The sequence below is a fragment of the Piliocolobus tephrosceles genome, chromosome 6 (assembly GCF_002776525.5).
Source record: "Piliocolobus tephrosceles isolate RC106 chromosome 6, ASM277652v3, whole genome shotgun sequence".
In the NCBI taxonomy this organism is placed as follows: Eukaryota; Metazoa; Chordata; class Mammalia; order Primates; family Cercopithecidae; genus Piliocolobus; species Piliocolobus tephrosceles.
The window spans coordinates 103,826,541-103,842,347 of NC_045439.1; the positions used below are offsets into that span (position 1 = coordinate 103,826,541).

At 42.9% G+C, this 15,807-nt stretch overlaps 1 protein-coding gene across 1 annotated transcript in view; it reads right to left on the bottom strand.

The window, feature by feature from the left end:
• Positions 1 to 625, bottom strand: part of TLN2 (talin 2) — a 474,484-nt gene extending 473,859 nt beyond the window's left edge. The window contains exon 1 of the mRNA XM_026455077.1: positions 495 to 625. The gene's annotated coding sequence lies outside the window, so the exon portion shown is untranslated. The remainder of the gene's footprint in view (positions 1 to 494) is intronic.
• Positions 626 to 15,807: the final 15,182 nt, after the last annotated feature.

Sequence of the window (15,807 nt, forward strand, 5' to 3'; positions counted from 1 at the left end):
AGTCCCGGCGGCCAGTGCTGGAATGAAGCCGCTCCGCCCGCGCCAACTCTCCTGGCGCGGGGGCCCGGCCGGGGTCGAGGGGACACTCTATGCAGGCGGGGCCGCTTTTCAAAGCCCAGTTACCGGAAACCCAGCGAGAGCCCCGGAGGGGATCGGCTGCCCACACGGCCAGGAATCCGCTCTCTGGCGCCGGCTGCGAGGCTGTTTGCAAACCGCTGCGCCCGGGTCCAGTGCAGTGAAACATACATGTGCAATAGACAGGTGCATTAATATCATTTTATTTTTATTTTCCTGCAAGAAGCCCTCCTAGATCATCAAATCTGGGAGCTTTAAGGGTTTTTCCTGCATTGGCATCACTCACGAGAAGCAAAAGGGAGGAAAAAAAAACCACCCACATTTTCCTTCTGGAGAGGGGAGGGAAAAGATACGAGAAATTCATGCAACGTGCATGCAGCTGGAGGAAGAGGAAAACCCGAGTGAGCCGTGCGCCTTACCGGGGGATGCATTTACTGTCTCATTGCAGAGCGCCTGCCCGGGAGTGCAGCCCGCGTCCCCCCGCGCTGGGCGACCACTCCGCTCCCGCAGCCGCCTCAGCCGCTGCCGCCGCCGCTGGCTCCGGGCGCGGAACAAGAGCCGAGGGCGAGCGCGAGCGCACTGCCCGCGAGCGCTGGGAGGGCAGGAAGCGCGTCATCATTCGGGGACGGCGCGGCTCCGGTCCGGCCGCTGCGCCGCGCTGCACCGGGGGTGGGCCGCCACCCAGGCTCGGGCGCTCCTCCTGGGTCTCTCCCCGCGTGGGCTGATGCTGAAAGGGTCCGTGAGGGAAGGCGATGCACAGGCCGAGCTGTCACGTGGAAGGGAGGCTCGGGGTGACCCCCGGCTTCCCAGAACTGGGGCTCTGCTGTGTAAAGGGGATGACTGGAGGACACAGCGTCTTGTCGGCTGGGGCCCCTAGGTCCGCAGAGTGCCCTCTCGGGACCACTGTTCAGGTCCTGGGGGAAGCGAGGTGTGGCTGACTGGAGGGCCGTGCCGGGCGGTGGGGTCTTGCTGCGAAGCGGAGGGCCGTGACCCCAGGCGAGCCTGCTCCTTTCAGTACAAGGATCCTGAAACCTTGCTAGTCAGGGGTCACTTAGGAATTTAGAGAACGACTATAGGGATGAGTGGCGGAAGGGGTGTGCTCTATTGACAAGAAGAAAATAATTCACTCCTCCTACTTGCCATGCCCTGAATAAAGTCAGTTACATACCTCTTACATTTACAGTCATTATTAGTAAATACTGTAAATACCGTGGAACAATGTCAAGGTTATTCAAGGGGGTAAGGAGACAAAACACTATGTACCATATGGGCCCAATTTTAAAAACTGTGATTTCTAGAGAAAGGCAGAAACGACTGGATAAAGAAACACCAATAAATTTCTCAGTAATTGGTGGAATTGTGAGTAATTCTACTTTTTTATTGATCTGTAAGGGACACATTAGTAATTCAAAAAAAAAAGAAAAGAAAAGAATTAGCCATGACCCCTTTACTCCTAGCACTTTGGGAGGCCAAAGCAGGAAGATCTCAAGCCCAAGGAGTTTAAGATCGGCCTGGGCAATAGAGCGAGACCCTATCTCCACACACACACACAAAATTTAAATTAGCCGGCTGTGGGGGTGCATGCCTGTAGTCCCAGCTACTGGGGAGAATGGTGGGGGGATCACTTAAGCCCAGGAGCTCGGGGGCTGCAGTGAGCGGTGACTGTACCACAGCACTCTGGCCTGGATGACAGAGTGGGACCCTGTCTCAAAAATGAAAGACGACATTATTTCCATCCCAATACAGAATGACCAGGAAATAGGCAGCAAATCTCTTCAGTTTCTCAAATGAAACTGCTGGCAACTTTTTAGTGTTTCTCAGAGAAAGAAACTGCTGTCACCATAAACCAGAGAGTGAATTGATTTTGTAAATTGAAATTATTTTGAATAAGTCCATTGGGACATTGGATAAGGCTGAACACTCTGTGAGAACAATACCCTGTCCTTATCCAGGCCGATGAACCGGATTGTATCATAACAGCAAAGATAACCTTAGGGTACAACTTTGTAACTTATTGCAGAAAATAAACTGTAAAGCTAACAAAGTATGCATTATCAATGCACAGTGAGAGAACCAATTACTTGGCAACTTGAGAAAGTCCTAAAAATTGCAGGGCACAATTTTTAATTGCACAGGTAAAGTATTTTTGTTCACCACGCCTTTTTAAACATTCACCAGTCTGAAAGAATAACTAGTGGTGGCAGCAAGCCACCTCAGGGGATGATTAAAAAGTACATGTTTATTAATTTCTGTACAAACCTGGTAATAAGCTCACTAAATTAATGCCACCTAAATTGTTCCCTGGTTTACTAACAAAGAATAACCATATTTTTATGGTCCAAATGCCAGGTTTACATAAGAGGCTCATCTAGGAGAGGAAAAAATGGTTGCAACTAAAGTGATTTTCCCCTTCCACTTAGTCCTCCGTTCGTAGGGCCCAATAGCTTCCTATTAAGCATCTCAAAATCTTTCTGACACCTGGATTTCAAGATGTTCCATTACTTAATGCATCCTCCTGAAAGTATTCCCACACTTTTCCACTACCCATCAACAGGATGCCATTCAGTATTAGAAGCTGTATTCCGTGAGAGCAAGAACCTTATCTGTATCTCTGTGCCTGAAGGAGCCTGGCACATAATATTTAATAGGTACTCAATAAAAATCTGCTTTATGAAAATAGCCTGTTTGTTCAGTACCTATTTTACTAGTTGCTGAGATATTTGAAAAGTTATCTCTCCTATTAGAATGTCAGCATAATTCTAGGGTGTTGAGATCCTGTAGATTTATAGCCTTGGTTTGGTTCAGTTACTTTTCAAAGTCCCAGCTAAATCCTAAGGCATTCAGAAGGTGAGGTGCAGGTATCTGAATATTTGTGCATTAATAATCCAAATAGCACTATTTTGTGGCTTTCCAAGGTCAATTAAATTCTTTCTCCCAGTGAGAAAGAACATCAACCTTACAACTCAGCTTTAGTTCTAGCTTCAAACCAGTTGGATTTGGACACTTCTTAATTTTACAGCTCCTTGTTTTTCTAACCACTCTTAGGGCTCCAAAATCATTTACTGTTTTTTTTTAGAGAAATCAACTAACTATTCTATGTCCTACATTATATTTTTCAAAAATTTCCCCAGTAGAAGTAAAAGCAATTTTACCAGTAACCTTTACTAACTTTTCTGAAATTGAGATGCTTCCCTAAACCTAAAAAGAGTTATTTCTAAATTTAGAGTTAGCTACTAGTAGTCTCTGTCTTTATTCACAGTGATCATAGTTCATTGTAGATCAGCAAAAAACAAAAACAAAAACAAAATCTAACTTTTTTTAACAAGATTACATTTTGGGGCTTTGTCTCTACCCAGCAGAGGAAAACAGGATGGGAGATAAAACAGTCCATCTAAGCAATTTCTCAAGCCTTTACAGCCTCTTACTTCTGCCAAGCAGATCTTAAGTAACAAAATAAATACAGTGGGTGAATAAAGAGTGGAACATTTGGGGAGTTAAGTCAAAAAGATAGCTTCCAAATCACTTGTAATAAATATATCTGGAACAAAAAAACATTTTCTTCACAAGTTAGATTTGTGATTACCAAATTAGACCTTGCTTGGTGCTAAAGAGCTGGATGCTGAGAGATTGCCCCTCTCCTCCCGTTGCACTGAGCCTTAACCTCCTGAATTCCTGTCAGCACTTGTAGGTATCTGGGGTCAACTGTGTCCATGTGGAAAAAATAAAAGAAATTCCACCAAATATTTTGTTCTACTTTATTTATAAGAGCTTATTTTGTGCCATATTAAAATATTTTAAAGGGCTCCCTTGATACAATACACCAACAGTTCATGATTTCCTATCCTTTCAAAAATGTTTGTATCCTTTCCCGAGAGCCAGGAAAGTAGGAACCACATTTTCTAATAATTGTCCATCATTCAGAACCAGAGATGAAAAGAAGATACTTAGGCTTCTATTGTAATTTGATATCTTTAGGTTTGTAGAAATCTCTCTACCTCTTTTCTGATTATAAGTTTTAGGAGAGTATATTAACCAAAAATTATAGGAGGAAATATTATCTGAGTTGTAGTACAGCATATAGTTCATAAGCTACTTTTAATTTATTTGAAAAGCAAATATTCGACATTTTGCAAAAATTAATATATTTATTTTAGTTTTTTATTTATCTCAAAGCATAGGACCTAATTTCATCCCTAACTATTCAGAATAACATGACAGATACAGATTTAAATGTCCTATTTAAGAAAGGAAATTGGGCTGGGCATGGTGGCTCATGCTTGCAATCCTAGCACTTTGAGAGGCCAAGATGGGAGGATCGCATGAGGCCAGGAGTTCAAGACCAGCCTGGTCAGCATAACAAGACCTTACCTCTTTTTTTTTTTTTTTTTTTTTTGAGAAAAAAAGAGTCTGGGTGCAGTGGCTTACACGTGCAGTCCCAGCACTTTGGGAGGCCAAGGTAGGCGAATCACCTGAGGTCCAGAGTTCAAGACCAGTCTGACCAACATAGTGAAACCCCGCCTCTATTTTTTAAAAATGCAAAAATTAGCTGGGTGCGGTGGCACACCCCTGTAATCCCAGCTACTTGGGAGGCTGAGGCAGGAGAATCACTTAAACCGAGGAGGTGGAAGTTGCTGTGAGCAAGATCATGCTACTATACTCCAGCCTGGGCGACAAAGCGAGACTCCATCTCAAAAAAAGAAAAAAGAGAAAGAAAAGAGGAAATTGCTCCGATAGATTTAGCAAATGGTTATCATTGTACTCAATGCAGAACACGCTTGAGATTAATTTTTCTTTTGCAGCATATAAAACATACTACAAAGGTTCTTTAAATGTCTCTGAAGCAATATACTGTCTAGAAGAATATAATACCAATAATTATTTTCCTAAGTTGAATTCATCCTTAATCCAAATCAAATGATTAATATAGAGTATGGGAAGCAGGATGTTTTTTCTTTTGGCTGCTTGCTTGCTGATTTAAGATGTGTTTGTAGTTTTAGTGTGATTAAAAATCTTTTTAAAATATTTTATTGTGTATCATCAAGATTGCTTTATTAAATATGTGTCATTTAAGTCTCTGGTCACTTGCGTTTTTTTTAAGGTTAGGTATAAATATGTTTTCATGAAATTGTTCCATAATATCAAGATACAGTAGAAAGACTTTTAAACTAAAAAAGTGTTTTAAAAATCTGTTATCACAGACTGTTGCGCCCCCCGCCTTTCACTTAACTGTGTTAACTAAGATTGGTCTTTGGGGCTCTGGAGATTTTTTATTTATTTATAGGTGCCACAGAACTCTTAAAAAAATAAAACATTTTGTTTAGGGATTAGACCAATTTTAATTTTAAAATAATGTATGTATTGTCATGTAGGAAATATTATTCTAGATCTTCCTCAAATGGAATGGATTTGTTCTTAAAAAAAAAAAAGATGATTAGATCATGTCTAAATCATTGTTTTTCATTATTTAATTAAAAGTGATCAACTGAAATATAGAAAATTTAAGCCGAAGTTACTTAGATATGTTTAGTGTAATTTCAGGGAGGTAAGCGGGGACTATGGGTTTACATCGAAGACAAAATAAATATGTCCAGCACAATTCTTACTTGCCTATTTCTTTAAATCAATTTAACAAATATTTACTGAGTTGATGCCAGGACTTACTATGAGCAAGACACTCTCCCTCCCAGCTGTGGCAGACATCTACTGAATAAAATAGTCTCTGCCTTCCCTTTTAAGATTAGAGAGGCCACACCAGATATTCAAATTGATTCTGTTGATAAAAGGTCTTTAAAAGTCTTCTTTCATCTTATCACTTCCCTCAGAGTTACAAGCTCCAAGAGTTTAGAAAACATCAAAAGGAAACGTTTTTTGGTAAGACCAGTCCTAGGCACAGAGCAACAGATATGGTCCTTGTCCTGTCTTCTGTTGCCCAGAGCAGTCTAGAATAGCCTGGAACTTTGAAGATTAACTACGTAGCAGGAGCTCTGATGAAATGGTTCATATATTATTTGTCTCACCATTTTGAATGTACTTTTATTTCCTGCCAGATCCATCTTCTAGAGCTCAGGAAGTTTTGATTTTTTACAAATTTGCCTCAAAAGGTGATTCCATTGAGATTTGCAGACTTTTGATGTTTCACGTATATTTATTTTTACAAACTCGGAATTTTCAGCGTTAGTCAGAATCACCTTTACAAAGACTGTAAAACTGGCGTGCTACAGAGCCATGTAAAACGTAAGTTGGAGGGCAGCTGAGGAGAGAAGGAAAAAGAAGAAAATATCCATTCAGGTGATTTGCAATGCATGAGTTCTTAACATTATTTGAACGTTTACCCAGTGCAGTCTAAAATAAGATGAAAACAAAACAACAACAATAAAAAAATAAAAACCTCCAGCACCAACTCAATTAGCTTAATTTTTTTCTACCTCAAACTAAAATATATTCAATATAATCCATAACTTCACAAAAAAATTAAAAACTAAAATTAAAAATTAGAAATAAATAGAAAACTTTTTTTTTTTTTTTTTGAGACGGAGCCTCGCTGTATTGCCCAGGCTGGAGTGCAGTGGTGCAATCTCAGCTCACCGCAAGCTCCGCCTCCCAGGTTCACGCCATTCTCCTGCCTCAGCCTCCCAAGTAGCTGGGACTACAGGCGCCCGCCACCACGCCTGGCTAATTTTTTGTATTTTTAGTAGAGACGGGGTTTTACCATGTTAGCCAGGACACTCCCGATCTCCTGACCACGTCGTGATCCACCCGCCTCGGCCTCCCTAAGTGCTGGGATTACAGGCGTGAGCCACTGCGCCCGGCCAAAAAACTATTTTTTTTAACTTTTATTTTTTGAGACAGAGTCTCACTCTGTTGCCCTGGCTGGAGTGCAGTGGCACGATCTCTGCTCACTGCAACCTCCGCCTCCTGGGTTCAAGCCGTTCTCATGCCTCAGCCTCCCAAGTAGCTGGGATTACAGGCACATGCCACCAAGCCCAGCTAATTTTTTGTAGTTTTAGTAGAGACGGAGTTTCACCATGTTGGCCAGGCTGGTCTCAAACTCCTGACCTCAGGTGATTCACCTGCCTCGGCCTCCCAAAGTGCTGGAATTACAGACGTGAGGCACCACTCCCGGCCTGGTAGGTTTTATTTTTAATATGTTTTATGAAAATTTTCAAATATGTAACAAAAGTAAAGAGAATTATGTAACGAATCCGATATACCCCGTCACTCAACTTCAACAATCTCAAGATAGTGCTACTTGGTTCATCTATCCTTTGTGTGTACGTATTTTAAAGCTAATCTCAGACACCATGTGATTTCACCCCTGCTCACTAAATATACTCCATTCTCTACAACATATGGACATTTTCTTAGATAAGCACAATGCCATTATCATACCTACTAAAATTGGTAATAATTCCTTAATATTATCTATATTGTGATCACACCCAGTTTATATTCACAGATTTCCCTAATTGTCTTTAAAACACCAAACAGTAGATTAGTTTCTTGTTTTTCTCAACTATCTTTTAATCTTGACATCTAGAGTAGCCCATCCTTACCTTTTCTATGGCATTAACTAGAAGAAAACTCCTTAACTGTCCCATGGAATGTTCCATATTCCAGATCTATGTGTTGCTTCCTTGTGAAGTTGTTTAACTTGGCCCACTAACCTCCTATTGTAAACTTGACATTGGTTCTATCAGCTTAGTTCAGTTCAGGTTTGATTTTTAGGCAACCATACTTCATAGCTGGTGCTGTGTGTTCCATACTACATCATATCAGGGGGCACAGAATGTCAGTTTGTCAATTTTTCAATGAAGCTGAGATTGATCAATATGTTCAGGAGATGCCAGCTGGATCCCGCTATTGTAAAGTTCCCATCTGCCTTTTAACAAATGGTTTCACCTACTTATTCCTATTCTCTGAATTGAAGATTCATTAGGGGCTGCAAAATAGGGATGTTCTTTTTTTTTTTTTTTTTTTTTTTTGAGACGGAATCTTAACCTGTCACCCAGGTTGGAGTGCAGTGGCACTGTCTCGGCTCACTGCAACCTCCGCCTCCCAGATTCAAGCAATTCTCCTGCCTCAGCCTCCCAAGTAGCTGGGATTACTGGCGCCTGCCATCACACCCGGCTGATTTTCGTATTTTTAGTAGCCATGGGGTTTCATCATATTGGCCAGGTTGATCTTGAACTCCTGACCTCAGGTGATCTGCCCACCTCAGCCTCCCAAAGTGCTGGGATTACAGGTGTGAGCCACCGCACCCTTCCAGGATGTTCTAATTGAGCATTAGCATGTGAAGGAATATACTTGGTGGCAGGCACCTTCTTTCCCTGAAAGGTCCGTGAGATCTTAGAACTCATTGAATTAGAATGTTTATAATAAAGTTCATGAAAATACATGATCACAAGAAGGCAGCTAAGAAGGCGCCAAATCCCTCTAAATTCCATTCAAATGAAGATTAAAAAAACCTTTAGTTTCAAAAGCTTGGTTTGTTATTTAAGTTGTTAAAAGTCTAGCTCCATTCAGAAGCAGCTGATAGTGTCACTTTGTCAATATGTCATATTGTCACTGATATTGTCACTGTCATATTGTTGCGGGGGGGGGTCCACAGTTAAACAATATTCCAAATATGATCCATGGGGAAATTTTCCCCATTTGCATAATAGAGCTCATCCATATCTGCAAGAAGAAACATTCTCACCCAATCTGAAATTAATTATAGAATTATTCCCTTTATAGAATGTTAAAAAGTTGGAAACAATCCTCTCTGAGGGTGAAATCTGCAGGGAAATGAATATTCCCAGATTGCAGGTAAGGCCACACAGAGAACCACCATGGGACTGAAAGGCTGGAGAGAAGGAGGCTTTCTAAGCATTGGACATTTCTCTAGAAACAGACTAGATTCAAGAGACTGCTCATTCAAATGCCTAGGCCCTGCTCCAAGAGATGTGGATTTACTAAATCTTTTCCTTTAAAAATCTTTTCTGGATCATGACGCAGCTGATCCAGAGACCACATTTGAGGAAACCTCATGATGCTAATAGAATCAGGTAAATAGAAAACACACTGTCATTTGGAAGGAGGTGAGCACACCTAAGACTACAGCTATGCTTTACCAGACAACTCTAGATGCCAACAGTGTGGCCTGGTGTTGACTCTGGTGGTTTCTTGCCTATATATTCTTTGGTGTTTTTTTTTTTTCAGGGGAACACCCTAAGAAACCATTTCTCATTTCCACAAAATGAGCATGGCTAGAGCTGCCCATTCCTTCAGAAGAGATGGCAGCCTCCCACATCCCCACAAATAGACAAGTGATGAAACATGGAATTATTTGTAAGGGGGATCTTTCTACTCCTTTATCTTGACTTTGCCCATTTTTAAGACTAAGACCAAAGATACTGGCTTGAATTTAATTCTGCAATTGAGGACTATTTTGGGGTTTCTGTTTTCTACTTTATCGGATTCTGTTCAAGATTATGCAGATCAGTCCTGTCAAAAGTAATCACTCCCTATGGGGGCAGTTTACTAAAGAGGAAAATGAAAATTGAAGCGGGAATCAGGAAAACTGGGTTCTACTGGTGGCTCCACAGTAGATATGTGACCTTGGACATGTCCCTTCACTTTTAACATCAGAGTAATTTTATTTGCAAAATGAACAGGTTGTGGTTGGGCACGGTGGCTCACGCCTGTAATCCCAGCACTTTGGGAGACGGAGGCAGGCGGATCACTTGAGATTAGGAGTTTGAGACCAGCCTGGCCAACATGGTGAAACCCTGTCTCTACTAAAAATACAAAAATTAGCCGATGTAGTGATGCACACCTATTATCCCATTTACTCAGGTAGCTGAGGTGGGAGAATCGCTTGAACCCCGGAGGCGGAGGTTGCAGTGAGCCGAGATCACGCCACTGCACTCCCGCCTGGGCAGCAGAGGCTCCATCTCTAAATAAACAAACAAACAAATAAATAAATAAATAAGGAATAGGTTGAGTCTAATCATTAATAATTCCACTTCTAACTTTCCGTTATTTCTCTGCATATCTATAAAATGTGTAATTGACATCATTCATATGACACTTACAATGTACTGCTTTGTGCTGTAGCTGGTGCTCTGGGCTTCTTTCCTGGAGCAGCTGAAATGTATTTCATATTGTGTAGTGGACGCTGTGATGCTTTCGCTGAGGCACTCCTCCCCAGCCACTGGGGTGTTGGCGGCTGATGGCATTTATCTGAGTCCCTGTCCAGCCCTTCCAAGCATGTGGGATGCGAGGTGAAGGGAGGTGATGGCCAGCATCCAGTGACCATGTGACTGGCGTTCAAATACAGGGCACCACTTCCTTCCTCCCATGTAGGCAGTGGGCAACAAAGACCACGAGGGAAAGCTCTAAAGAGCTTCTCCCATCACAGCTTCCCTTGCAATGGGCAGAGGTGTTTTGCTTTGTTTTGTTTTGTTTTGTTTTTTGACATGGAGTCTCACTCCATCGCCCAGGCTGGAGTGCAGTAGTGTGATCTGGGTTCACTGCAACCTCCGCCTCCCAGGTTCAAGCGATTCTCCTGCCTCAGCCTCCCGAGTAGCTGAGACTACAGGCATCCGCCACCATGCCCGGCTAATTTTTGTATTTTTAGTAGAGATGGGGTTTCATCATATTGGCCAGGCTGGTCTCCAACTCCTGACCTTGTGATCCGCCTGCCTCAGACTCCCAAAGTGCTGGGATTACAGGCGTGAGCTACCGTGCCTGGTGGACCGAGGTCTTTTCATGACTGCATCACAGTCCAACCTTTTCCTCATGTAGCCCACTTTCCTTACTCCCTCAATAGTGTGTTCCTGAAAGCACTCCCTAGTCAACCCACTGCATGCAAATCTCAGAGTCTTGGAGTCTGTTTTTTGGTGATAGTAATTCTGTGCCTCACCACCTTCCTGTCTCTCCCATGTATCCACCCACCTCCTGTGCAAGGTAGGCTGAAATGAACCAACATCAGCAGAGGCTGTGACAGGGTGAGAGAGCAGCCCATGCTGGGAGAAGCCCTGGTCTTTGTCTCCACATATGCTGAAACTGACAGCGTTTCTCCCAGAGTCCAAGTCTCCATTAGCCAAGCCAAGAGCAGAGGAAATGTTCTCCACTGGTAAGGCTCACTGTCTTTTGTTCCTGCACATCTCTTTCCATGTGTGTATCTAATTCCTGGCAGCAGCTAGAGGTGAGGGACTGGGTCCTACATAACTTGTCGAAGACCAACAGAATATTGAAAAGTTGGCCTGTCTTTTTTTCTTCTAAAATTAGAGAAAAGCCCTGGTTTTCAAACTGCTTCCTCTTTCAGATGAAAACCAGGAGGAAACTGATCACACAGTGACGGTCTGGGATCCATCACCATAGGTGGTGTCAAGGTTTCAGGAGGGCTTGCTGTTCCCTTCTATAATAAAGAGGAAAATTGCTTTTAGCCAACCCCTGGCTCCTCACATATTGTGATACATTGACTTTGTTGTTACTCTTATGAGAGTGGTATGCAATTTTAAACTAGATTAATTCAAAATCAACACACAGATACACACACATCTTTTTTTCTTTTTCTTTTCTTTCTTTCTTTTTTTTTTAATAGCGTCTTGCTCTTTTACCCAGGTTGGAGTGCAGTGGCACACTCATGGCTCACTGCAGCCTCCACCTCCTGGGCTCAAGCGATCCTTCCACCTCAGCCTCCTTCGGAGGCTGGGACTACAGGCATGCACTACCATGCCCTGGCTAATTTTTGTATTTTTTGTAGAGACAGGGTTTCACCATGTTGCCCAGGCTCACGCATATCTTTACCTTTAGAGCCAGCCAACTGCATTATGTCCTCTTCTGTTAACATAAACCTTTCAAACAGTGGATACTTACTTTCATTATGCAGTATAATTTCCTTCTGCTGTATACTTTCTTTCAATAGCCAGGAGTATCTGTGCCTGATTTTTTTTTTTCACTCAATTTTTTGGTCAGTATCTCAGACGTTTGATATGATTTATAGAAGCACAGTCCTTTGAAATAAGACAATGAACTGCAGACTTGGGCATATTTAAATAATTCAAACATCGTCTAATATTGTGTGGTTCCAAGAGGAAAGAAGAACCGTCGACACCAGAAAATTTCCTGCTGGAATTCTGCCAAATAATAGTTAGGGAGGTCCATCATTATGGGACTTCGCTGTTTGTAAATTTAATAAACGACTTACATCTGCTTATAATATCATGGAAGTCTATGTGAAAAGTACTTCTTATATAAAGCACATGGCTTATTTTAAAAAATCAATGTTTTCTTCTTGTTGTATTTGTCAGCTTATACAGGAAAAACACTACACCTGCATTTACACTTAAGAGTCTAGGCCACAGCATTCATGTCCTACTTGTGCTTTGAGTCACAGCATGATATGGCTGAGACCTTAGAAATCATCTAGCCTCTCCCCATCACGGTGCAGCCAAGGCCCAGAAGAGGTAAAGGATCCAGGGCAGTGCACCTGGAGTTAGTGCCAGTCAGGGCTCAGAGGGTGCCACACCCTGTCCTTCCTTGCTTTCTCTCTCCCTCCCTCCCTCCTTCCCTTCCTTCTTCGATATTTCCTCCTTCCTTCCTTCTGTCGTTCCTTCTTCCTTTCCTTCCTTCCTTTTTCCCTCCCTCCTTCCTTCCTTCCTTCCTCCTCTCTCCTTCCCTCCCACCTTGCTTCCCTTCTTTCCTCCATTTTTCTTCCTTCCTTCCTTTTTGGCTCCCTCCCTCCCTCCCTCCCTTCTTTCCTTCTTTCCTTCCCCGCTTTCTTCCCTGCCTTCCTTCTTTTCTGCCTTTCTTCTTGTGGACTAGCTTACTTGGACTCATTAGTTTATGGCACATTAGCAGCATCACTGACTGTCCACTGTCCCTCTCACATTTTATCCCAGTGGATCACTTCCTTCCTCCCATATAGGCACCATTCTGATGTGTTTAATGTGCATGATTTTAATTTTTACACGTTTGAAAAATGTGTCTGTCCCCTCCTCCCCACCTTGCAGTATGCTTGAAGATCTGCCCATATTGTCCTGCATGTGAGCATGTAGCCCATTGCTTCCGGCTGCTGCAGTTCTCCAAGGCTACAGCTTTTCCTGCTGTATCCCCTGGCCTCCTAGCCAATTCATTCAGCAGTAGTTCCATCACAGCCAGTCTGGGTTTGCTTGCTGTCTCTCAAGCAAAAGTTTGTTTTCCCTTATTAAACGTATATAAGTCAGAACAAGTCCAAAGAATATAAGTGATTTAGCAGTGGCTTCAATAACCTTTCACCTCTAGATAAATTTCTGGTATGATTTAATATAATACAGACATAAAGTGTTCAAAAGCTATTTTTAATCCATCAAAATGGGTGGAGTGCTTTTTAAATGTTTTCCAGCACTACAGTTCCCAAGAGAAAAATATCTTCATTGTTCTTTTTTTTTTTTAAAGGGAAAGAAAGTTGGCAGGAGGAGGGGGGATTGAACCATTTTTCTGAAGGGCAATTTGCCAATATGTTTCCAAAGCCTTTGATCTAGTAATTCAACTTCTAGGAATTTATCATAAGGCAATAATAAAGAGTAGGTGCAAATATTCATCAAAGAATGTTCACTGCAGCAGTATTTATAATTGTGAAAAAAGTAGAATCGGCGGGACGCAGTGGCTCAAGCCTGTAATCCCAGCACTTTGGGAGGCCGAGATGGGCAGATCACTAGGTCAGGAGATCGAGACCATCCTGGCTAACACGGTGAAACCCCGTCTCTACTAAAAAAATACAAAAAACTAGCCTGGCGAGGTGGCGGGCGCCTGTAGTCCCAGCTACTTGGGAGGCTGAGGCAGGAGAATGGCGTGAACCTGGGAGGCGGAGCTTGCAGTGAGCTGAGATCCGATCACTGCACTCCAGCCTGGGCGACAGAGCAAGGCTCTACCTCAAAAAAAAAAGTAGAATCAATCTCAATATGCCACAATAAAGGATGAGTTGAACTATGACATATTCTACTAATTAACTCATTCAACATATATATTTATTGGGTTTCTGCTGTGTACCAGCATGGCGCTAAAGGCTAGAGATATCAAAAGGATCAAAATAAACAGGGTTCCAACCTGGAAAACAGTGGGCCATTAAACCTGCCTCTCTGGGAATACTCATGATACAATCAATGATTAAAGTAGGACACAAAGAAGGGCTTTTTTTTTTTTTTTTTTTGAGATGGAGTCTTGCTCTGTCACCCAGGCTGGAGTACAGTGGCATAATCTCAGCTCACTGCAAGCTCCGCCTCCTGGGTTCACGCCATTCTCCTGCCTCGGCCTCCCGAGTAGCTGGCACTACAGGTGCCTGACACCATGCCCGGCTAATTTTTGTATTTTTAGTGGAGATGGGGTCTCACCGTGTTAGCCAGGATGGTCTCGATCTCCTGACCTCAAGTGATCCGCCCGCCTCAGCCTTCCAAAGTGCTGGGATTACAGGTGTGAGCCACCAAGCCCGGCCTTTTGTTTGTTTTTAGAGACAGAGTCTTGCTATGTTTCCCAGGCTGGAGTGCAGTGGTTATTCACAGGCACTATCATAGCTCACTGCAGCCTTGAACACCTGGCCTCAAGTGATCTCTTGCCTCAGCCTCCCCAGTAATTAAGACTACAGGCTGTGCCACCACGCCCAGCTAACACATTATTGTTATGTTTATTTTTGAGACAGGGTCTCACTCTGTTGCCCAGGTTGGAGGGTAGTAGCGCGATCTCAGCCCACCCCAATCTCCTTTTCCCAGGTTCAAGCGATTCTTTTGCCTCAACCTCCCTAGTAGCTGGGATTTCAGGCATGCACCACCACACCCAATTAAAATTTGTTTCTGTGGATTTTTTTTAGTAGAGATGGGATTTCACCATGTTGGGCAGGCTTGTCTTGAACTCCTAAACTCAAGTGATCTGCCCTCCCAAAGTGCTGGGATTATAAGCATGAGCCACTGCACCCAGCCCCAACACGTTATCATTACAGTGTAGAATGTTTTTGGTTTTGTTTTATTTTGAGATAGAGTTTTGCTCTTACTGCCCAGGCTGGAGTGCAGTGGCGCAATCTCGGCTCAATTCAACCTCTGCCTCCTGGGTTCAAGTGATTCTCCTGCCTCAACCTCCCAAGTAGCTGGGATTGCAGGCATGTGCCACCACGCGCAGCTAATTTTGTATTTTTAGTAGAGACGAGGTTTCACCATGTTGGTCAGGCTGATCTCAAACTCCTGACCTCAGGTGATCCACCCACCTCGGCCTCCCAAAGAGCTGAGAATACAGGCGTGAGCCACTGCGCCTGGCCTGTTTGATGTTTTATTTTAAAAGTTATAATCATAGAAAGTTATTCAACAAAGAGCATTTCTTTTTTTTTTTTTTTTTTGAGATATATTGCACAGCATGGTAACAACAGATGATAATAGTGTATTATATATTTCAAAATTGTTTTGTTTGTTTTTGAAACAGGGTCTCACTCTGTCACCCAGGCTGGAGTGCAGTGGTGTGATCAAGGCTCACTGTAGCCACGACCTCTTGGGCTCAAGTGATCCTCCCACCTCAGCCTCTTAAGTAGCTGGGCCTATAGGCACGTACCACCATGCCCAGCTAATTTTTTACTTTTAGTAGAGACAGATCTCACCATGTTTCCCAGGTTGGTCTTGAGTTCCTGGACTCAAACGATCCTCCCGCCTCAGCCTCCCAAGGTGCTGGGATTACAGTCATGAGCCACCATGCCTGGCCCAAAATTGTTAAGAGAGTAAATTT